Raw genomic sequence first — 24,308 nt, 5'->3', positions numbered from 1 at the left:
TTTAGGAAATGGAAAAATGAAGATATAACAAAGGCTATAGCTGTAGTCTATGTATCCATGCATGAACTGGTTCAGCTCAACAATGTCCGTACTTATGGGAACATGATAAGATAAAGTATCCGGGTGTATGTTTGAGAGAAGATTCTGTTATTGCAGCTAAGGATAAGAGGGAAGGAATCAAATGAATGATAATGCAAAAAGTGAGAAAAAAGTTTTAATTATTCATGTGGGCATTAAGATGCAAGCAGCAAAAATGTTTTTGGCCTTCTTAGTCTATTATACAAGTCAGGTGTATTTTTATCTCCAGATGTCTGAGACATAAAGGCAGACTAGGATTTGTGGTGCAAGTCATTAAGGATAATAACAACAACCATATAAAATATTATAATCATAAAATAGCAGAGATTATTCTAAGAACTAAGCTAGCATGGGAATGGAGAAAGGAGATATTGCCAATAAGGATATCTATAAGTATGGCTAAAAACAGACATGCAAGGCCTGTAATTTGCTGAGGGAAATTAACAAGGAAACTGAGGTACTGGAACCAAATAACTTGAGATATAAGGGTAATAGAGTGGGATGAGGCTAAACAGATGTTTGGACAGCAAGATAAAGACTTCTCTCCTTATCAAGAATTGATACAGACAAACAGAAAGGTATATTGGAGTGCTATGTGAAAGACCAAGTCTCATAGAGTTTTTTTTGGTTGAGCTTAGAAGAGATGCTGCAGTTAAAAGAGAGATCATTAGTAAGGTATGTGACACCCCTGCTCTGGGCCAGGAAGCAAGGTGCCTTAATCCTCATCACTGACACTGGAGAGGGACATTCACATGGAACAAAAATGGATACATGTAGTATTTCCAGATGCAGCTCTCTGAACCAAGCACAATTTCCAGGGACACACTCTGTCCTGTGACTGGGTTTCCCGCTCTCTCTCTCTCTCTCTCTCTCTACAGGCCCCCAGATAAGACTCCCCACTGACACAGCTGTAGAGTTGAGTCACCATCTGAGTGTTCCAAGTCAAGTCCTCCACCACCCCCTCTGCGAAACCAGTGTTCTGCATCCCTACTCAAAGTACAGTAGCTGACACAAACTCTCTTTGAGATTTGATTTTCACACACACACACACACACACACACACACACACACACACACACACACACACACACACACACCTGGGAAAGTCTGGCACAGATTTACTAGCTATGCCCCCTCTTCCCAGACTATAGGTAGGTACTGCCACTAGAACACTCCAAAGCCAGGTACTCTAAGGCTCTTAAAGGCATACCCAATTATACTGATTAAAATAATACTAATACAAATGGCAGTGTTTGACCAATGCATCAAGGCTTCCAGGAGAGGCCACAGTGTCACCATATAAATATAAGTATTTTCAAAGGTTAAAATATTGTCTAAAAGACCAACCACAATGAAAAGTTTAAATATATTTAATAATAAATAATATAAGAACATGAAAATGCTAAATATCTATTTGCAATAAACACCAGAGTTTCAATCACAGAAAACATTAAAAGTAACACAGATGGATAGATTCACACAGATACAGAAAAAAACATACTTAACTAATCTCACTATATTTTCCTGACTGATCTAAAGAATTACTATTCCCTGGTTGCTTACTAAAGCAAGGCAAGATGAAGTGGGTGAGTGGACTTCCTTCTTTATCGGGTTTCAAAAACAGACCGCCCTGAGACGTCTGTCTCATCTAGTATTAAAACATAATTTTAGTGCTGGATTGCAGAATGACATCACATACATCTGGTCCTCTGACTCTGTTTTCCACACTACCCCCTTACTAGAAACTGAACCAGAATCTAGCACATATGTGTTACCATACACACAGAGCTTTGCTGAGATGTGTTATAGCATCTGGAAGCTGTAAAACCATTTCAAAACTTCCATCCTTCCAAGGTAGCAATTAGTTCTCCCCTAAGGATGATACAGTAGGATTTCTAGTCCTGATTTTCACAGGCATTTTGTCTCTGGCTAAAATCAGAACTATAAGATACAATTTTTATGGCCTAAACCAGGTAATTTAATTTCAGACTATTTTTCAAAGTTAGCTGGACTAAGATTAACCTCTTCTCTTCCAGTATCCTCTGTTACAATATATTAATTTCAACAGTTACAATGCAGTCTGGCATACAGGTGCATTTCTTTTCTGTCCAGCAGGACCTACTGTTGGTACATTTTTAACACAAGCAGCTTTACAAATACATTTTCAACACAAGTATCTGTACAAATTAGTTTGATATACAAATGACTTATAATTCTGTACAAAATGCCAGCTAGCTATGCTGGTATATGTTACACATGCACTGCCATACTCTCTCTGGCATAGGTGGCACTACCTCACATCGTCACAGGGTATATAAAATTTCACATAATAACTATAATGGTCAATCAGAGTATGTTAGAAAAAAAATGGGAACATAGAATGGAAAGATAATTTATGAAGAAATGATGGAAAGAAATTTGTAAGGCTCCCAAGTATACAACAAAGTCCAAAAGGTTTAGGAGTTTTGCAGGGAAATGTTTGCATAAGTATTTTTATACCCTACTGTAGACATCAGAGGATTTATACCCAAGTAGATACCAAGTGTTGATGATGTGATAAGCCAAGTATTTAAGTTTAATGCATCTTTTGCTCAAGGGAGGCATACTGTTTAAGACATTCAAAAATACAAAACTGAAATAATGAACAGCAAAACCTTCTTATTTCTGTGCATGCCCACAACATGCATACATTTTCTGCCTTCATCTCTTAACATCTCCACTATTTTACCTTCTCCCACCATCCATCATCTTTAATTAATTTAGGTGTTCTGTGCCACCTATGCAATATTCTCATCTATGTATCAGATATCAGGCCTATCACTTTCAAATATCTGACTGAGCCACATTGTTTGCAGAATACCTTAACATTTTGCTGGCATTTGCCACTGTCTTCTCACAAAACCTGACAACTTATTAGTGGTTATATAACACCTATAGTTTTCTTTCGGCACAATCTGCCCTAGGGATACTCTTCTAACATATCACCCCTTGACTCTGTTGATTAAAGGGTAAACATTTATTTCACATTGTACCTCAGTTGCTACTGACTCACATCCCTGCAACTTTCAAAAGATCATGTTGCATGATGGGTCACCCATTCTTAACCCTGGTTCTAGTCTTCTCACCAGCAACATGTAAGCCTTCTTTTGCAGCCCTCTGTAATGAAAACGCAAGTGCATTGAAACATTATTCACAGTACTGAAAACTGCTTCTGTCCACTTGTCACTCTTTTCTCCTGCAATTAATCCTCTGCATTGTATTAGTTACTTGTTTCTTTTCCAGATCCAATTTGGGTCCCACCCCATATAGTTAAGTTTTTTTCAGCTGAGCTTATGTGAATCATGGTGGCAAAGGCCTCAAAAAAATTTGCATCTACCATGTTCCCCTTGTCACCTTTTGTTGTGACCTAGTCATATATCCAGTTCAGTGGAGTCTGAGACCTGTGCTGTATGCATTCATGCTATTGAACGTTAAACAATATACTTTCTGAGAAGAAGAAAAAAATGCAGAATAATTTTCATAAACTTTCTGGAGATTCTCTTTGTCTCCTTAATCTTGTAGTAGAACTGAATAACAGTGTCCCCTTTTCCAGGCATGCCCTAGCAACAGAATGTAATCTAAGAGTAAAATTAGCACTGAAACATGTATTCTAAGGATAGTCAATGTGCATTAAACATCTAATTATGAAGTAACTAACACAACACAGAACAAGGAACAAGTGCACAGAAGCATGTGTGTGTGTGAGCATGTGTATGCAATTTCCTATAACATTCACATGTGGGCTGGAGTAATACTATCCAATCTGTAATTATCTGACCCCTTACTGGACCACATTTTCACAAGGAAATCAGTGTTGCTATCATCCATTCCCCTAGCATTATTTTTTTTTTCCAAAGAAGCATAAAACAGTTTTGTTAGGGGTTCATTTAGACTATATATAACATCTGTCAGCATGTAGATGGCATTCATGTGACCTTAGTGCCTCATTCATCTGAATTGCATTCCACTACTTTCACTTATTCATCTTAACAACTGTGTATCCATTTCTATCCATTTTCCCTTCCCAAGGAAATATTGAGCTAAATAATTTGTTCTGTCAGCTTTGTCTCCAGCTTGTTCCTACTTACAGCATCCCCACCTCTGCCTGCAGTAACAATAACTCTGGTTAATGTTCTGTGTTCCACCCTACATATTTGACCTATTTCTTATACCCACTGTATATCCTCAAGGCAATTTCATTTCCAAGGCTGCCTTTTATCGGTGGGAGAACCTTAGCTGCCCGCTTCCTGGTCATGTAATATAATGCCCCCCACTCTCCAGTCATTCACCTGCATGTGTTCCTTTTTTTCCCTAATGGCCCCCCTTTTCTAAATTTTACAACAGTGGCTACTTCTGCGTGCCTCATTTCCTTCTCCTTGGGTAATTCTTAAATTTTCAGGAGGTTGAAAACTACTCTAACCACACCTGAGTCCAGCTGTCCTTACCATCTTTGACTTTAGATTATGGACCACGCTATAGCTTTGTCATTATTTCTTACTCGGTCCATTGCAATTAACCCATCCACCATCTTCTTCTTGTGATTAACCAGTCAGGGATATTAGCTTTCCTTGTCAAAAATTCTCATTATTTGACTTCATCTGTACTTTACTTTCATCTATGCTTTACTTGAATGTTATCATTTCCCTAACACAAAGCAAGCCCATAAAGCTTAAAAATTATTTAATGAGTTTAATAAGAAATACAAACTTCAGAACAAACAGCAGCAGTAGTAAAACCCATGTTTACAGTTTAGTAGCTGAAAACATTCTTCAGGTGCAGCCTGGAAGATGCACAGATGTAATTAATTTGGTGGAAGGCTCCCAGAAATAAATGTACTTCAAGGAAGAATGTTTATCCACACAATGTGTACTAGCCAGGTCCCACCTATGTTAACCCTACAACAATCATGCTACAACAACAACCACTTCTTATGCTAAAAAATGCCTCAGTTGAATATTGATAGCATGCAAAACCTTGATCCAGTAAAGTGTCAAACATTATCCATTTTTCACTGCAAAGCATTCATAAAGAATCAAATATTAGTTTATCATTTTGAGGTGTCATTTTTAGCTGAAAAAGTACAAAAGGACCTTATAGCTATTACATCAAGTAAATCAGAAATGGACATGTTTATGCAAAGAAATGGCAGTGGCACCAATAGGAAAGGGATTTATCACCTCTGACCATGCAATAGACAAGGCAAGAGTCATATGGTTATATCAATTATTCATGCCATTCTAATGACAAACAACATACATAAATCACCAACGACAAGACTGAACAGATGACATGTCAGCAGTCCAGTTTTGCCATTGCTGATTTGCAAATGAGTCCGGACATGTTCACATACAATTACATGGAACAGTAACAGAACAACAACTCAACAGCAGCAACATAATAGAAAGTGTTGTAACAGAGGACTAGTCACAATTCCTGATGGTCTTACTGCATGCCATACAGTAAGAAGTGCTTATGGAATCACACATCTGCCAGTAAGCTTTATATTGTGATGGAAACAATTGCAGTATTAAACACATGTATGGAGGAAGACATGCAATACAGAGCATAATTATCTTGTGAATAGGTCATTCCTTGTTCATATGCATTACCTAAGAAATATTTGTATCATGTCCTTTTAGAACACACACACCTGAACAGATGTCAGAAAGATGCATAACAATCACGGGCCCAACAGACATATGCATGATGGTCATGTATGGAAGAATACCCTCAAAGGGTGTACAGCCCTATCATACCATATAAGGTGTACTGATGACCTACCTTTTATGAAAATGCCTGAAAAGCTGGTCCTTTGAGTGTGTGCAAGCCACTACTCTCTGACATATCTAACAGACAGATGTTACCAGATTCAAACCTCTGCTTATTATACAGTGCTCCTTCCAGACTCCTGTATAGAAAGCATGTGTCACATCAGATAGCAATAGAGGCTGTCACAAATGACTGAACTGAGTGTGTGTTAACACAGGAGGTGTAGATATAATATGAACAATCAGGTATAGTCAGAATGCCGAAAGGTGCTGCCCATGTTACTGTCTACACAACATTGAACATTATAGTATGACTGCTTGTTTGACAAGAAAGCTGTTTCCGTAATATAGGAAACACTCTTATCCCAGAAGTGAACACCAGTTTTTCTGTATAGGTATACTAGAAAAGCCAATACTTAATGCATGTGCCACAGGAACACTCACAGCAAGACATGCCCCAGGTAAGCATTTTACTGCTGTGCAATCACAACCTGAGATGATATATCATTGTCCAACATAAAATGGATATGAATAACTAGATACAATGGTGTTTATGTAACAGTACAATCATATGATGTTGCCCCTGTCAGGAGTTGAACAACAAGAGATACAGATCTACTGAATAATGACATCTGGACAAATCGCAAGCCTCATAGAGGAAGTCTTACAACTACTATACAATTCACCTCTGCTAACTTATAGCATTATTATATTATATTATTAAAAGGGACAGGGAGACCTCTCCCACTGTAAATGTACACATTAGAACTGTGGTGGATGCCATTCATGCATTACAGTATAAGGCACAACAATGCTAGCAGGCACTGAATGTGGATGTTAAACACATGAGCATCTGGTTACAGAAAATACATGGATATTGTACTGGATGAATGCACCATGGTAGAAGTGCCTCTACAATTGTGAGCTTTTTTAGTATGTGATGGCATTACATCATGTTCTTTCTGCATGTGTGCCTGTAATTGCTGTACTAGGTCAACAACAGCCAGCATGTTGTCTCATTCCCTCATGCCAGAGGATAATACGTCCTGCATATGTTATGCAAGGAACACAAAAGCAAATTTCATTATTACTTTGAATAAAAGCATTTCAATATAGCAAATTGTCCTAGCTGTTAGTAAGAGGGATCAACATCTATATGTGTGTAAAGCTTATCTGATTGACAACAGTGTTAGTGACATGTGAAGTCACAATAACACTGACAAAAATGTAGTCTTAAGCAGTAATGGCTGGATTTCAAATAACTACCCAAAATGACAAGCTAAAACATCATTGCCTGAATTACCAGCAGCACACAGCCATATTGAGTTACAAATGAGACAGTGCACAGTTACATCACCACTGTTTACTAGCTGGATGGTTATGCTAAAAAATGTCCAAAGGGCATAATAACATTATACAGCAACTCATCATATATGTCTTTGCAGAATAATATGCACAGTATGAGGGTGAAAGACACACTCACAGCTGGGCTCCAACATCTGACATGTATAGTTACACAATGTACAAAACACACTATCAAAATCATGCAACACAGTAGGATGCACACTCCAAATGTGACATGCTGTGGGTATGTTAGCATATGTAATCATTGTGTGGCCAAAAAGTTATATTCCCTGGTGATGTTATGATTTGCTAGTGTCGCAGAGTGTCACTGTAATTCAATCTCATAATAAGAAGGATACATAAATGTGGTTGTGAGATGGCTAATGGTATATGACAACAACTATCACATCATTAAATCAGTGATGGAATTGAACCCGCTACCCATCCTCTTACATCATATATACAGCACATTATCAGCAGCCAGCAGCACAGGGGAATAATGACTAGAGTTGAGATGTACAGTATCTATGAAGAGATGACATCAGCAGTGTATTGCAAAGGAGATGTATCTGGCAACATTATTTTTACAAGAGAAACCAGGAATTGACCAGGAAAAACTGATGGGGGTCCTAGGTAGCACACAAGTCCAATATAAACCACATAGCTGGTAGTAACCACCAAAGATTTATTGAGCAAAAAACAGCAGTCATGCACTTTTGGCTTACATCAAGACTTCATCAGAACTGCAATAATCACATAAACCACACAATATAAAGGCACATCCTGTAGTCAAGTGGTTAAAACCAATCAATACAAATAATACTTAACAAATTAATTAATTAATTAATTAAAAACTTGAAAATGTAATGACAGTTTGAAACAGTGTATATAAGTGAAAAAACAGTGCCAAACATGTTACAACAATGTATATACAACGGGTCTATATTATAAAATCGAATTTTATAAAGTTTGAATGTTATAATATCGAACCAGTAATGTCGAATGCTGAAAACAGCGGAGGTGCAGGACACTGAATTCTTTCCCAGGGAAAGAATTCGGTGGGCCGTTGCTGCAGCTTCGCTGTTTTCAGCATTCAATATGTTGGAATGTTACGGGTCGGGTTCAGGTAAGTCTGCAATTGTGTGTAGGTTAGGGTTAGGGGGCGGGTTAGGTGAGTTAGGGTTAGGTAGAAGGTCAGGTAAGTGTGCGGTTGTGTGGACGTTAGGGTTAGAATGCAGGTCAGTTAAGTGTGCAGTTGTGTGTAGGTTAGGGTTAGCGGGCGGGTTAGGTGAGTTAGGGTTAGGGTGCGGGTCAGGTAAGTGTGCGGTTGTGTGTAGGTTAGGGTTAGCGGGCGGGTTAGCTGAGTTAGGGTTAGGGTGCAGGTGAGGTGAGTGTGCGATAGTGACAGACCTTAGAGTTAAGGTTGGGTTAAGGTAAGCGGATAGCTAGTAGTGTATGTAAAGTTTAGTTTAGGTTTAGATGTAGGATTTTAAGTGTATGTGTGTGGATTGCTGTTTTTTGTGTGTGTTTGTGTTGTGTGTATGTTTCTCGGAATAGCGATTTTTTTCCCTGGGAAAAAATTCACTATTCTGACTGTTCGATGTTTTCAGATTTCGGTGTTTAGGGTTCGATATTATAACATTCAATGTTTACGAACTTCGATGTTATAGACCCATATACAACAAATTCTGAAGATGACGGATGAATTACCCCTCCATACTTTTCAATTTTAGGATTGGGGTAATGGAACAGCAGTCATTAAACCCAGGAGGAGTAAGGGCATCACACATCAAAATCCAGATTAATTACTTTCAGTTGAGGTGTTCTTCTGTGCTAAAACCCCTTGCATCCCATTCCATATAGTCCAATACTACAAACTTGAAGTGGAGGTCAGGAAAAGCTGAAATATGCCTATACAAGGCATTGGTGTTCTTCCCTTTCTTGATGTCATTCAGGTGTTCATAAATTCTTTCTTTCAGTTTATGACTAATCGTTCCAATGTAGAATGCCTTACAACATTGATGAAGAGCTCCATATACCACTCTCTTGGATACAGAATTGAAGTGTTTTTTTTACCTTAAATTTCCTATTCTTGATGAAAAATGAATCGCATAATAAAATATGCTGACAATAATTGCAATGATTGCATTTGTACATACCCTTAGGTCTACTTGAACAACTCACGTCACATTTCTTTTCTAAAAGGTTCTTAAAAGCCTTGCCCTTTCTGAACACAGCCTTTGGCTTGACCCCAAACAATTCTTTGCCTTCATTGATACTCATCACAATTGGCCAAAAATTACGCACTGTGTCCACTACATCATAGATGTTAACAGAAAAGGTGACTATTAGTGAAAGTTCAAAAGGGACAATTGATGGTTGTGCTTCTTTGGACATGCTATTACCAACCAAATGGTCATCAGATTGACCACCAGGAATAGGTAGTAGTGGTTTGTAAAAAAAACATTCCTACGTTTACCCTGGACTTCTTCCTTAATACTGTCCAATAACTCATGGGGGTAGCCTCTTTTACTGAACATGCCAATCAATTTGTTTATTTCAACAGTGAAGGTGGCATAATCAGAAATCATACCAGCAAGTCTGACCAACTGACCCTTGGCCACAACCCTCTTTTAAAATTGTGGATGCCAACTACTGAAATGAAGGTAAGAGGTGGAAATTATTTTTTACGGCAGATGTTGGAACAAAAACAATTTTTCGAATAATACTTGGTTACCAATACATCCAAACAGGCCATTGAATCATGATCAAATGTATGGGTAAGCTTTAGGAAAGATGTACTGTCATTGACATACTCGAGAAATTCATTCAATTTTGTGGCAGGCTCATCCCAGATGATAAAAATATCATCCAGGAAATGAATATAGAATGACCAACATTTGGCAAAGGGACTATTAAATACATAATGCTTCTCTCAATAGGCCATGACCAAATTGGCAAAGCTTGGGGTGCAAGAAGCTCCCATGGCCACCCCACTCACCTGTTTGAATAACTGGCCTTCAAAATAAAGAAAATTGTTGGCTAAAACCAGATCCATAAGTGTCCAAGCCATGTTAATGTCATTATTCAACAACAATCCTATGTCAAAAAGAATACATTCCAACCACTTCAACCCTACCTTGTGGGGAATGACAGAATATAAATTTTGGACATCTATTGTGACCAAAATACAATCACTCGAGAACCTGAGCTTCGCTAGCCTGGTCAGAAAATCCCAAGAATCTTTACAAATATGTGGGACTTCAGTGACTGTTGGTTTTAGCAGTCTGTCCACATATTTGGCTACATAGAAGGTCTTGCTTCTACCTGCATCCACTATGGGTCTCAAAAGTGGAGTTTGGAGATCTTTATGGATTTTGGGTATCCCAAAGATGCCCACTACCCTGGATGCTGATTGAGTAAATAATCGTATGTGTCACTATTAACTTTCCCCTGCATATCCATGTCATAAAGACAGATATCAATTTTTGAATAGGCAATATTGAGCTCATTCTTAAATATCTGGACATAAGTCACAGTGAAAAACAACTCATGCATATGATTATTATAGTCATTGATGTCCATCACAACTATTTCCCCACCCTTGTCCACTTTCATTATCCTGATACTCTTGTTGCTACATAATTATTTGAACAACAATGGCTCCCCATTAGATAAGTTGTAATATCTAGCTAGTTTTTTTAGAAAAAGATTTTCGAATTTCTAATTCAAACATTTTCTCAAAGAGAGATAACCAGCTATTTAAGGGTGGGTTGAATGAATTAGCTTTTTTGAGAGGTTTGTTAAGGTTTGTGCCAGAGTTCAGGGAGTTGGTTTTGATCCAGAATGCCAAATTAAGCTTACATGTGAACAATTTTAAATCTATTAAAACCTCAGCCAAATTGGACTCTTTAGCCAGCACGAAACTGAACTCTTGCTTAACACATTGGCATGCTCAGAGATTGCACTTTTCTCAGGATAACCTCAACATTGTGTTTAACAGAGGATGTTTCTGTAAAATTTGGGATAAGGGTGCTGTGAGAACAGTTAAATCATGGGATCATAGGAGGTTACTAGGTTAATGGCCATGGGGCCCGTACAAGCCTATCCAAAAGTTTATCCCCAAAAAAGAAACCTCAGTCAGCACCTGTCACCCCTGTCAGTGAAGGACAAAGGTGGAACCCCTGGGACAAATCTGTGGTTTCCCATCTACTCATCAAGGTTGCACTTGAAGAGGGTCAGCGAGGTACTCTGTTTGACATGTATGGGAAGTCTATTCCAGAGATGGGGCAGCCTCTGGGAGACAAACCTGTCTCTCCAGCAGGTTTTGTTGATGTCACTTGTTAGATTTATGCCTATCGAGTGGGCAATGAATGAGAGGTTAGACTTAAAGATATGGAGCATCTCTAGTAGGGCAGGGTTCGATATTGCCTTGTAGGTGAGACACAGATCACCTCTGAGCAATCTGTTTGATACTGAGTAGAGTGATAGTGATGTGAGCCTGTCCACATAGGACAGGTGTTGGAGGCCATGGATTCTCTTTGTGAGGTATTTCTATGGCCTTTCCAGTTGGTGCAGGTGTTTGGAGAGGTACATACCAAACAGGGTGTTATACTCAATTATAGGTCTAATAAGGGAGGAGTACAGAGAGATAATAACCTCCTTTTTTCTGGATGTAATCCCTTTACTTATGAGATGAACTAAGTAAAAGGATCTTCTGACCACTGCTGCCACATGTTGGTCGAATGTGTGATTGTTGTCAACATGAATACCCAGGTCTCTCATCACAGGTTGTGTGCTTAGGGGGTTGCTGTTGATGTGGTAATCAGTAGGGGACATGTTTTTGCTGAATGGTATGATAATACATTTTTATTTTTGCATTTAACTTAAGGCCATGACTTTGGCACCAGTTATTTGTAGCTGTGAGACCATGTATTATTCTCAGGAGGAATGGATATACCAGCAAGTGATATACACAATTTCACATGTGCACACACAGACACACACACACATACACGCACACGTCTTCCATGTTGAATATCAAGCCACCTACCTATCAACATAGAAAGCAATGTACTAGTCGCAAGGGCCATGGGGGAAGATGGGCAATACCTATGTGAAATTGGAAACTGGAATATTTGTAGAAAGCAATGCTTAGAAGAGATGGTACTGTGCATCACAGTGCATGCAACAAATGCAGATGTGTACATACTTCACATAATGGGATGACATACACATTGACTGTTGCACAACAGTGGATTATCAATCAAACACTGCTGTGACTTCAGGCCAGGATAATTGCACACTTGTATTGTCTCATCCTTGCACTATGTGCATTGGCAAGACAAACATGCAAGCCATCCATTGGGCAGTGCACTGCAAAATGACAGTGATGTATTCTGTGAAAATAGGGTAACCAAGCTGATTACACATTGCATGTGTAAACACTGTATAGCAGACATATTACTTTAAACAAATTGTGAGTCACCATCATTCAGAAATCATGATCATCATTTGACAACAGTAATACAGGCACACAGATGTTGTGCAACAGAAAACTATAAATCTTTGATTTTCTCTTTTTTATTGTACTATTTGAGCTCAGCACTGCTAAGCTGATTTGTGCTGCTGATAGCAAAATGTTGAACTTACAATAATAATTAGCAGTATCTCTACATTGCTCTGTGTTGGCTTCCACTCCCTGATATTTACAAGACAGCCCTCACAATAGGTACCAGGCAGATTACTGTAGCAGCAGGATAATAATGTGCAAAGTAAAGGTTTAACCAACATTTACAGACACAGTAGTCAGAAAAAACATCATGAAACATATTGCCATCCATATGTAGTCAAACATTTTCAACATGCCAAGAAAAAATTTAGACCGGAGTATTATTTTATCACAAAATTTGAATTTCATGATTGTGATAGTTAATATTTGATAGCAAATTTCAGCAAATATGAATGTATGCATTTATCCTCATTGCCCTATTTACCACTGTAAGCCATACATCCAACTCTTCAACTTGTTCAAAATTATTTTAAAATAAGTAAACATAGATTAGCACAGTGACTTTAAGTGAGACTACAATGTGGGTAAAGGCAGTCAAGCCCAAAGATAAGCTATGTACTTCCATTTAGCTTTCTTTGCATATGTTGCCCAGTAGCAGGCATTGTGCAAATGCAAAGGTCAAAGAATAATGACACAGAAGGGAGAATATACATTATCTGGGTGACATGGAGGCAGAGACAATGTAGATTATCACTGAAGAAGGATAATGGTGGCTCACAACAATATCTAGGCAACAGGTACACCTGTGTTAGTGAACCAAAAATACTCAGCAACAATTAGCTGACATCCGGATTAGAACCCTTGAAATTATTCAAAAAAATCTTTCTACACATTTGAGAATTAGCTCATCACACCACAAAGGAATCACTACTTCATAACATTAATATCACATTAATTAATTAGCATTAATTAAAGAACACTGACAATGTATTGAAGATGGAGGGGTGAACCGAGAGAGTTAGAGACAGATGCAGGGAGGAATGGCTACAATATGTTTTGTGGGGTATGTAGAAACATCTGTATGGTGTTTTAGTGTTACTTATGAAATCCTCATTAATCTGTCATGTTCTGTACAATAAACTGATCACTATATGTACAAATAAGGGGGTGGGAGAGTGCAATAAACAGGAATACCAAATCAGGTTAAGTTCGCTTAGTAAGACTCCCTGTTGGGGCTGCAATGTTTTTGAAAATGTTGTCTTGTTGCATTATTCCAATGTTATGTTAAAGAAATGTGTTAAATGTAGAGAGATTCAGACATTTACAAGTAAATATATGATAGGAATGTGAACTGTCATGTAGTAATAAACTGACATACAGTTATAATCAACCCATGACAGTATGCCACAACATTAGGCTACAAACAGAGTAATTATCTGAACATGCCTCATAGCAGCTCCTAGACTGATTTACCCAGAAGCCTAAGAATTGTTTAAATTAACTGTATCACAGTACTGCCTTTAGTATGGCTTTACTGTGCATTCCCATAGCACAGTGGAGTTTTGCACATTTGTGTGACAGTAACCAGACCACTGCAGATTAAATTGAAATCTTCAGTTTTTGAAAACTGTCAGTCAGCATTGCTGCACTATGCCAGTCTCTGCACAAATGCCAAGGACATAAAGTGAAGGCTTTCCCATGGGCCATTTCTGACCCTACATTTCAAAAGGGCTGGATAGGACAGTGGTGAAAATGGGGTTGGGAGGCAGAGGGTAGCACACAGGGAAAACAATACAGGAATTTACAGGAGGGTTATGAGAGAGCACATAGCGACCCACTTCTTCACAACATCAATGTACAACTAAGCACACAATTTCATGACTTTGCAGAGTCAGCATGCCAGTTATTGGTGCCAACAACAGAATAATGTTGTATGTCCAATTGCACCGAATCAGTTGAGAATGTTGATACATATGTGAAATGGAGAGCTATGTATGAAGTGTAATTTATTTTGTGGGACAAGCACCTATTTTTTGAGGGGAAGAGAGAGGAATGTTAGGAAAGGTGTTTAGGAATGAGAAGGTCAAGTAGGTAAGGTAAGTTAGGAAGCATCCACAGACATACAGGCATACAAGACAGACAGGGATGGTGATAGAGGAATAAGGGTGTGGGACACCATGATTGCGAATAGGCAGGAAACATTGGATGCACATCCGCATCCAGTGTAAAAACAATGAGAATTCCATCCTCATCCTCAGAGCTGTCATCACTTTCTCCTATAGTAGCTCCCTGGGTCAGTGCAGGATGTGACATCATCTTTATAACGTGATGAGGACTTTTCCAGCCCTGCTGATACATGCACCATAACCTTTCTCCATTATATCCTCCACCAGCCCTATCTGCTCCTGTCAGGTGATGAAATCACCACCCCCACTACTACTGCTTCTGGATGGTATCACTGCATCAGCAGCCAGGGCAGAGCTACCTGATGCAGTTACAGCAGTTGGGGCAGGGGATGTGGAGGCAATGCTGACAGGTTGTGACCCTGATGTGCTAGGTGTCTCTACTGCTATCTGTGGTGGTATGGCACGACAAGTCACAGTGGTCGGTGTACCACTGTACAGTTGATTATTCATTTTCACCAGCAAGTTATGCAAACAGCATATTGTTAATAAACTATAACCCTTCCAAAAATATAGAGGAATGGTGGCTAAGACAAAATAAACAGATAATTAGATACTGTACATGGAATGACAGAGTACTGCATATTTTAAACAAACTTGGTTTGATGATACATAAACAATAAGGATACTTTATTATTGCACATATTTGCTTCATCTGTATATGATGTTAAGGTATTTATTTGTCATTAAATAAACAAATGTCACTTCTCTGGTATATGAAACAGCTGCCTTTATTTCACTATGATGAACTGGAATTATGCATTCTAAATTAAACATTAGAATTACCAAAATACAATTATTTCTGACAGACAGCTGTTAAGATCTTATAAGTAATGTTCAATTAAAAAATGCTGTTTCTGGGTACTGAAGCCACACACAGTAAAGCTGGTACTCTAATCAGTTAATGCAGTTAGCAAGAGTTATTGTGGAAAGCACACGTTTGAGATGAAGGATGAGGTATGCCTGCTCAAGGCACTAGTACTTGGGGGAATGAAAATAACATTATGGCTTGAATTATTACATGAATAATACTTATGCTGTGCCTCTCTGTGGTGATTTAATCTTTCCTGGTGCACCTCACAGTTTACAGTTATCTCCTCTGCAGCTGTACAGCACATAAAGAAAAGAAATATGTATAAAAGCATAATGAGCAACTGTGTTTCTTGGCTAAACAATTTCTGCCATATCATAGATAGGCTATGGATTAGTATATTTACAAAACTGGGGGTTATTTCCAGTCCTAAATGCAGCCTCCCATTGGCATAGAAGGTCTTGCTTGTGCTTTCTAAGGTGACTAAAGTGGTGACAACATTGTTTGCCTCTGAGTGTAATGCCAGTTGCACTAGAGACAGTCTTGCCTAAGTTATTCCAAACTTCAGCCTTATACTGCAACCCGGTATAACCCCCCCCCCCCCACTCTAGCAGCCTAAAGTTGTAGTGCTTCATGAGGAGTACCACAAATATCCCAGACTCCTCAACACTCCACCTTTGTGCTCTAAATTTAGCACCATTTTCTTCCTTGCCAGCCATGTCTGCAAAAGTCAGGCTAACAAAATATGTCTAAATTGGCACTTATTTCACATTTTGCATGTTACTGGTATTGTGCAAAGATGCACAGCCTTGACAACTGCATTTGAACCATTGAAAGCAGATGGCCTCCCTGCCAGACACATTGGTACTACTTACAGCAGATAGTAGTAAAAGTGTGAAACATGGCATTGAGTTGTGCCATGTGTGATGATTCACCCATCATCACAGGTTCCAGTGTTCAACAATGGACTGCATAATGGTATGGCTTTTAAGTGCTGCACTATGGAAGGTGAAAGATGCTGAATTCTGACATATTGTCATGCTGGGGCTAACCAAATATTAAAATATTATTGTAAATAAAAGCTGGGAATCTAGCCCACAGGATAAAGGATGCAAAAACTGCAGCTAATTGAGATAACTGACATTGCCACAGGAGAACTAACTTTCTAGCATGGAACATTGACATATAATGATTTCTGAATGAATGGAGATACACTTCAGAGAGGCTTATATGTGTGTGGGGATGTAAATATGGCTTGGGATGAATTCCTATGTTAAATTCATTCTTTTTGCAAATAAATATGATTAAGATGGATGTAGTTATAGGTTCGTAGGTGAGTACTATGCTAATGGTCCTGGAGCCTTTACAAGCCTAGCCCATAGAAGTGCCCTGGCATTGTGCTACCCAACATTAGTTCCCGGTGCCTCTATCAAGTACAGCTACTGGAGTGATCCCCGGGTGAACTATTTCCCATCCACTCACCAAGATTTCTCTTGAAGATGGCCAGTTAAATGCTCTGTTTGACATGTATGGGAAGTCTATTCCAGAGCATGGGCAGTCTCTGGGTTATGAACCTGTCCCTCCAGCATGTTCTGATGATTACGGTAATGAGGTTGAGGTCTCTGGAGTGTGTGGTCTGGAGGGATTGGGATTTCTTTAGATGTAGCATTTCTATCATAGCTGGGTCAGACATGGCTTTGTAAGTCAAGCAGAGATCACCTCTTAGTAGATGATATGAGACAGAGAATAGCTGGAGTTTTTTGAGTCTGTCCATGTAGGACATGTGTTTAAGGCCTAGGATCCTCTTCGTGAGGTACTTTAAATGGTATGATTAATACAGGTCAGTTTCTACTGCATAAATACTTTACAAAAGGACACTAAACACATAGTTGGGATATATGATGAATCATGATGATTACAACAAAAGTATTGTACTCATCATACATATGCAAGTAATTTTTATACAAAATATGTTCATTGTCATGTCGAAGAGGACGCACATTAGGTTGTGTTTTTCTGTAAAACATTAATCATATAAGCTAAATATCACAGTTTCATTATGTAAGGCTTAGTGATACATTGCTTGCAGGGCGGCCGCAGTGGTGCAGCAGTTAGCATTGCTGCTTCACAGCAAGAGGTTCTCCGGTTCGATCCTTGGCTGGGGTGCCTTTTGTGCGGAGTCTGCATGTCCTCCCTGTGGTTGCGTGGGTTTACTCTGGGTGCTCTGGTTTCCTCCCACATCCCAAAGACATGCTGTAGGTGGATTGGACACTCTAAATTGGCCCTAGGTTTGAGTGTGTGCCTTCTGTGGAAGATTGGGCGCCGGGCTGGCAACTCGGCACCGTTAAATTCCACTGCCAGTCATGAGCAGACAGATGATCCGCTGTGGCTACCCCTAACCAGGAAAAAGCCAAAAGAAGAAGAAGAATTGATACATTTCCTGCAAGAAACAGGTTTAATTTTATCAATTTTCTTTAGTGTTATAGTCCTATTCAAAAAGTTGTAAGAAATGGGATTCTTACATCATCATCAACCCCCTTTTTCTCATTTTTCTACATGGGATCGGGGTATCATGTTAACTGTCGCCATCTCTCTCGATGTAACGCTACACTTCTGCCTTCTTCAACACTCATGCCTGACTGTCACAGATCTTCTCTCATACAATCTGTCCACCTCTTTGTTGGACACCCTTGTTTCCTCTTACCTTCTTCCTATCTGTCCCAAATCATCTTCACCAGACTGTCTTCTGCTTTTCTGCACATGTGCCTGAACCACTGCAATCTACTCTCTTTGATCTTTCCTGCAATTGGAGCTACTTTGGCTTCTGATCTTATGTCCTCATTTTTGTCTGTCTCACAGTGTGGATCCTACCACTCATCTCAGAAACTTCATTTCCATCACCTCTAGCTGCCTCAACTGCTCTGCCTTTACTGCACAGGTTTCTGTACCATACAGTAGTACAAGTTGCATCACTGTTTTCTGCATCTTACTTTTCGCCTTCTTTGCCATTTTTCTGTCACACACTACTCCTGATGCTCTGTACCAGTTGGCTGCATCCCACCTGATTCTAGATTTGACTTCCTCATTCAGACTTCCCTTCTCCTCAATTATCCCTCCCAGATACTTGGAGCTGTTAACCTGTTCCACTGTCTTCCCTTCTATCTCGATTTTCAGCTTCTTGTTGTTGTTGTTGAGTCTTTCGGCTTTTCCCAGTTAGGGGTCGCCACAGCGGAACTCCGGTCCACTAATGATTGGTAGTTGATTTTTACATGCCAAGTTACCAGCCCTGATGCACAACCTTCAACGAAGGTACATCCATTCATGCATGTCTCCACGCAGAAGACGCTCTAGCTGAGAATCGAACCGGACAGCATCTTACTGTGAGGTGACAACGCTACCGCAGCACCACCACCGCGGGATTTTCAGCTTCTTCTGATTTCTCCAATTTGCTGTACTTAGTTTCCTCCCATGTGCCTTTAGTTTTGTGTTCCATTTCCCTAACCCTTTGCTGAAGTCCTTGTACAGAGTCTAGTTGTAATGCCACATTGTCTGCATACAGCAGCTTTGTTGATCTGTCCCCTCTGACCTGTTTGCTAATGTAGTCCATCACCAGTATGAACAGTAGTGGGCTCAGAGCTGAACCCTAATGGACACTTACTCCCACTGGGAACTCCTCTGTAAGGCTGAACACTGTTCATACTTGAGCCATTGGGTCCTTGCACATAACCTGCACTAATTCTACCAAGGTTTCTGAGACTTTGAACCACCACAGTACTGCCCAAATCAGCTTTCTTGGGACCTTGTTATATACTTTATCCAAGTCTAGGAATGCCCAGTTGGAGTCTTTCCTGATCTCTAGCTTCTTCACAACTATCTGTCTCACTGCAAACATCAAGTTAGTTGTGCTGCATCCTGATCTGAATCTGAACTACCCATTTCCTATTTTACTTTATACTATGCTGTGTATCCATTTATCAATCATCCTCTCCAGATGTTTCATGCAGTGTGACAGGAATTTGATTCCTCTGTACTGCCCACAGCTGTGGATGTCCATTTTGTTCTTGCATGTTTAAAAATGGGCTTCTTACAGCTTTTTAAAATGTATCCAGTACCTGTTGTATGTCATGTATTCACACTTATTTTATATGACTGTATTGCAAGTACGTAGGAAGGTCTGGTGTTTTCATCTATTTTAGAAGCAAAGAAAAATTTGTTCTGTTCCTGATTTTTACCAGACTGAACTCCACAGCAGTGGCTATGGTAGCTGTAATGGATTGGTGTTACTTTTCTAATGCTGCATTTATAATTGTTATTGTTAATGCAGCAATGTATTTTAATGTTTAAACCTGTGTTATCTTCATTACAGAAGTGTTAAAAGATCTGTGCTGATAAAAGAGTTTTAAATATACTACTTTTTTGTCGTGGGTGTGGAGGGTAATTGTTGTTGGTGGTTGATGGATGGGGACTAACTTGTGTGTCGTTATAGCGAGCATTTAACAAGTAGAAACTGGCGCGTGTTGGATGCATACAGTTACACAGAACTGAGCTCCCAGCCACCCTGTCTGCTTATTATATATGTACTTTTCATGTCTGTTTTCTGTTTCATTTCTTACAAAGATATAGCACACAAGAAAACACGTGTACCCAATAAATCAGCATATACTGATGCAGAAAATGAGGACATTATCCAGGCCTTACATGGCCATGCATCATTTCTGTTAGAGGGAGAGATAGAGGTGACTAATCTGCCTGAGACAGGATATGGCAACAGGTGTTCAATGACTTTTATGCTGTCACAGGGCAGGGGAGAACCTACTCCCAGATTAGACACTGGGCAAATGACCACCATAGGGCTGCTGCAATTGCCCAGGAAGAGGTGGTTGTTGAGGGTGTTCCTGCTACCGATCCACCACTAAATGATACTGAGGAGTTCTTGTCCCCTTTCAGAGATCAAGAAAGCTCATCAGAGGGTTCTACCAGACTCCTTGACATTGGTTCAGATGTGGAGGACAACACCAGAGTGTTAAGAGCAGACCTTAGGTATGCAAGAAGCAAGTGTGATGTTATATCTTTATATGCATATACTCAGGTGTCTGACATATAATATATGTGTATATATATATATATATATATATATATATATATATATATATATATATATATGTGTGTATATATATATATATATATATATATATATATATATATATATATACACATATATATATAAATATATAAAAGTATCTATCTGTGTGTGTGTGTGTGTGTGTGTGTGTGTGTGTGTGTGTGTGTGTGTGTGTGTGTGTGCGTTTGTGTGTATAAATAGCTATATCTACTTATTAAGATCTAAATATCTCTCTCTTTCTCTCCCTCTCTCTCTCTCTCTCTGTATATATATATATATATATATATATATAGAGAGAGAGAGAGAGAGAGTGATAACTGTGAGTCAGACTACAGTCATACAGAAAGAGGAGAGTCTGCCTTAGGCTTTGGGGAACAGCCAACTGTTCGCCAACTTTTTTTAATGTGCACTTGTGAGGGCACTGTTTTCTTTTTCTTGTTTAATTTGCATTGTAATACTTACCAGACTTCTTTCCTTTTCACTCTTCTCATACAGGCACTTCTGGATTGTAGGTTACCAGCCCAACTGTACTACCTCTCAACCTCAGTAAAATAAATATGGACAAAGCCTGACAAGATGGGGGGACAAAGGCCCAGAAATAGGGACTAATTTTATACATTGCTCTTATAAACTTAGAAAGTTGCTAAAATATCAAGATTTGTGTTAACATACATTTTCCTGAGGGATTTGAAGTCTCAAACACAAATTGATGTCATTATTTGGTGACTTCAGTCCAGTGATTTGCCAGAAAACCACAAATTTTATGAGGAACAGACCAAAAATATGAGGCAAAAATCTGGACATTCTGTGAAAATCTGGACAGTTGAGAGGTAGGCTGCACATGGTAAGCACACATTTGTTTATTGTTAATACTTTATATACAGCAGATTGAGATCTATATGACAGTAAAGTTGTTGTAGCTTTGGCATCTGTTTAGACGTTTAACATACCTTTATTATAAGGATAATTTGTGATCAGTTTTATTCTCAGTTTTTCTGTTTGTTGTGTTTATTGCTTGTTATCATAGATGATCCTGAGAGTGGCAATGTGGAACTCCTACAATCTGATGTCAGAGTATCGGTAGCCTCTTACGATGATACTGGTGATGAAGAGGTACAGTTTGGGGGTGCAGAGAGTCAGTCTGACACTAAGGTTTTGACTTCTACATCTCCTGCCCAAGTTTTGGACACAGTCAGTATACCTACACATACCCAGGGCACAGAGACCTCTGATGGGTGAGGTTGACACAGTTGATCAGGCTGCTGTGGTTAGTCTGGGTGCAGAGCAGCTTTCCTCTCCCAGTAGCTATTCTGAGGTTGTGGTGTCACACAGTATGGGTAGTAGGGGTGCTCAGAGAAGGCCTGCTGTCCACTACCTTTCTGAAGCTGGTGTGTAATTAGGTGCCAACACACATATGAGTAGGGACATAGTGGAAGCACAGGCATGTTCCACCAGGGCCTTGGAGGAGATAATGCAACTATTAAATGATATGCATTCTGATGTGAGTGACTTTCTGAGCCAGTGTGAGCAATTCGTAAGACAGGATGAATGACACACTGAAATGGAGAGTTTTGTGATGGAACGTCTGTTGTAGGAGGGTGGGCATCCACATGGCTGGAGAGCCTATCCATCTTCTGGTGCTAGCAGATGTGATCATGCAAGATCCTGCTCCTGCAGTACATAAACACTACATCCACTGCTCCATCAGTGATTGTGGTGCCCACACTCAGACATGGTAGGCCATGGGGTCATGGTTTTAGATGTAACCCTGATGAGAGCTTGGCCAACAGGCATCATTCATGTACAGGTAACAACCATGACTTCTAGCCAGTGCTGTAGAAGTATCAGAGCAGCTCATGCGGAGGTGGTTCTTGTGGTTGGGTGTGACAATGGTGTACTAAGTAGTCTACCATGCATGGCTCACACCTATCTGAGATGCCATGAAGTAGTGCTAGCACAGTGCTTGATTGTTCATTCAGAAAAAACACAGATAGAAAAAAATAATTCACTTGTCCATACCTCTTCACACACACACACACACACACACACACACACACACACACACACACACACACACACACACACACACACACACACACACATGAAAACTATCTAAACAGTACTGTTGATTGCTATACATCTGTTGTTATGGGCTTTGAACACTGTATACTGTGACAGATACTTGTGTTTATTACTTGCCCACACTCAGTTCTTTGATGTCAGCCTTGCCCTACCTCAGCCCCCATCTTGCACAAATTATTATGATGATGGCTGTCTCCTGCCCTTTGCACATGTCTTTTTGACTTAGGGTTGCATATAAGTCTGATGCACACAGTGGATAGCCGATGCTTGCTTATTCACAACATTAGATTTATCAATATGTATTGCAGAGCTAGAGTTTTGATTTCTTGTTCCTACTCATTTGTGAATGGATTATTTCTATAATGTAGTAATGCATCATATTTCAGTTAGTATTGCCATTACAGCACTGGAAGCATTAGGTACTTCAAGTTCTGCTTCTTGGTATAGTTATGAAAATGAGGGTATAAATGTGACTGTACATTGCAAACAACTTACAGAGAAGATATTATAGACATAACTGTACATCTCCGACAAAAGGCTGTGTTTAGGGGCATATACATATTTCCATATGACAGTAATCACTTAAAATCATTGTTTTCTTTTTCTTTACAGGTTCTACACTTATCTTGTGCATTAATACTGGTAACAATTGTATCCTTGGGTGTTGTCCCTGACTGATGCTATCAGAACAAAGCTATTATGTGGTTAAGTAAAGGTTGTGGTGTCTGACAGACATCGGTTTTCTTATGTATATGTGCGTGTTATCTTAGGCTATGAGGTAGGTAGTAAGTGTGTGCTATCCTTTGCCTCTTAGCTAGAACCATGGCATATTGTACATGCCTCCATCTGCCAACACCATCTGCAGCTGGTGGTTCTCACTATGACTCCTCATCTGTACCTGCTGCAGCTGGCCCTGCCAGTTGTCCTTGAAACTGTGGTCCTGCCCCCTGCTGTCCTTGTTGAAGCTGTTTCCTGAGAATGATATTGCGCAATATGGCACGGAATGTTAAGTATTTTGGCACAGGTGTCTGGGTTTTACTACAGTACACATCCTGATGTGTCTAGAAACTGGAACATTGATTAAAGCAAACCAAATACATGTTCTATGATATTCCTAGTTTCTGCATGGGCCCCATTGTTCTGTGGCTTTCACATGTGTCATGAGCCAGTGCATAACCTGCATCACCCACTAGATGTCTTTGAGGAATGTCACCCCAGCAAACCTGGTGGACAGCTCACAGGTGTGCCATATGTGTGAGTCATGGAAACTGCCTGGGTTACCTGCACAGATATTGTAGATGATCTTATGAGCATTACAGACAACTTGACAGTTTATAGAGTGAAAACTGTTTCTGTTGATGTACATCCT

This window comes from Protopterus annectens, chromosome 6.part1 (genome assembly GCF_019279795.1).
Source record: "Protopterus annectens isolate FY-2018-M chromosome 6.part1, PAN1.0, whole genome shotgun sequence".
NCBI classification, from domain to species: domain Eukaryota; kingdom Metazoa; phylum Chordata; order Ceratodontiformes; family Protopteridae; genus Protopterus; species Protopterus annectens.
The sequence above is the reverse complement of the archived record's forward strand: the minus strand, read 5'-3'. Positions refer to the sequence as shown.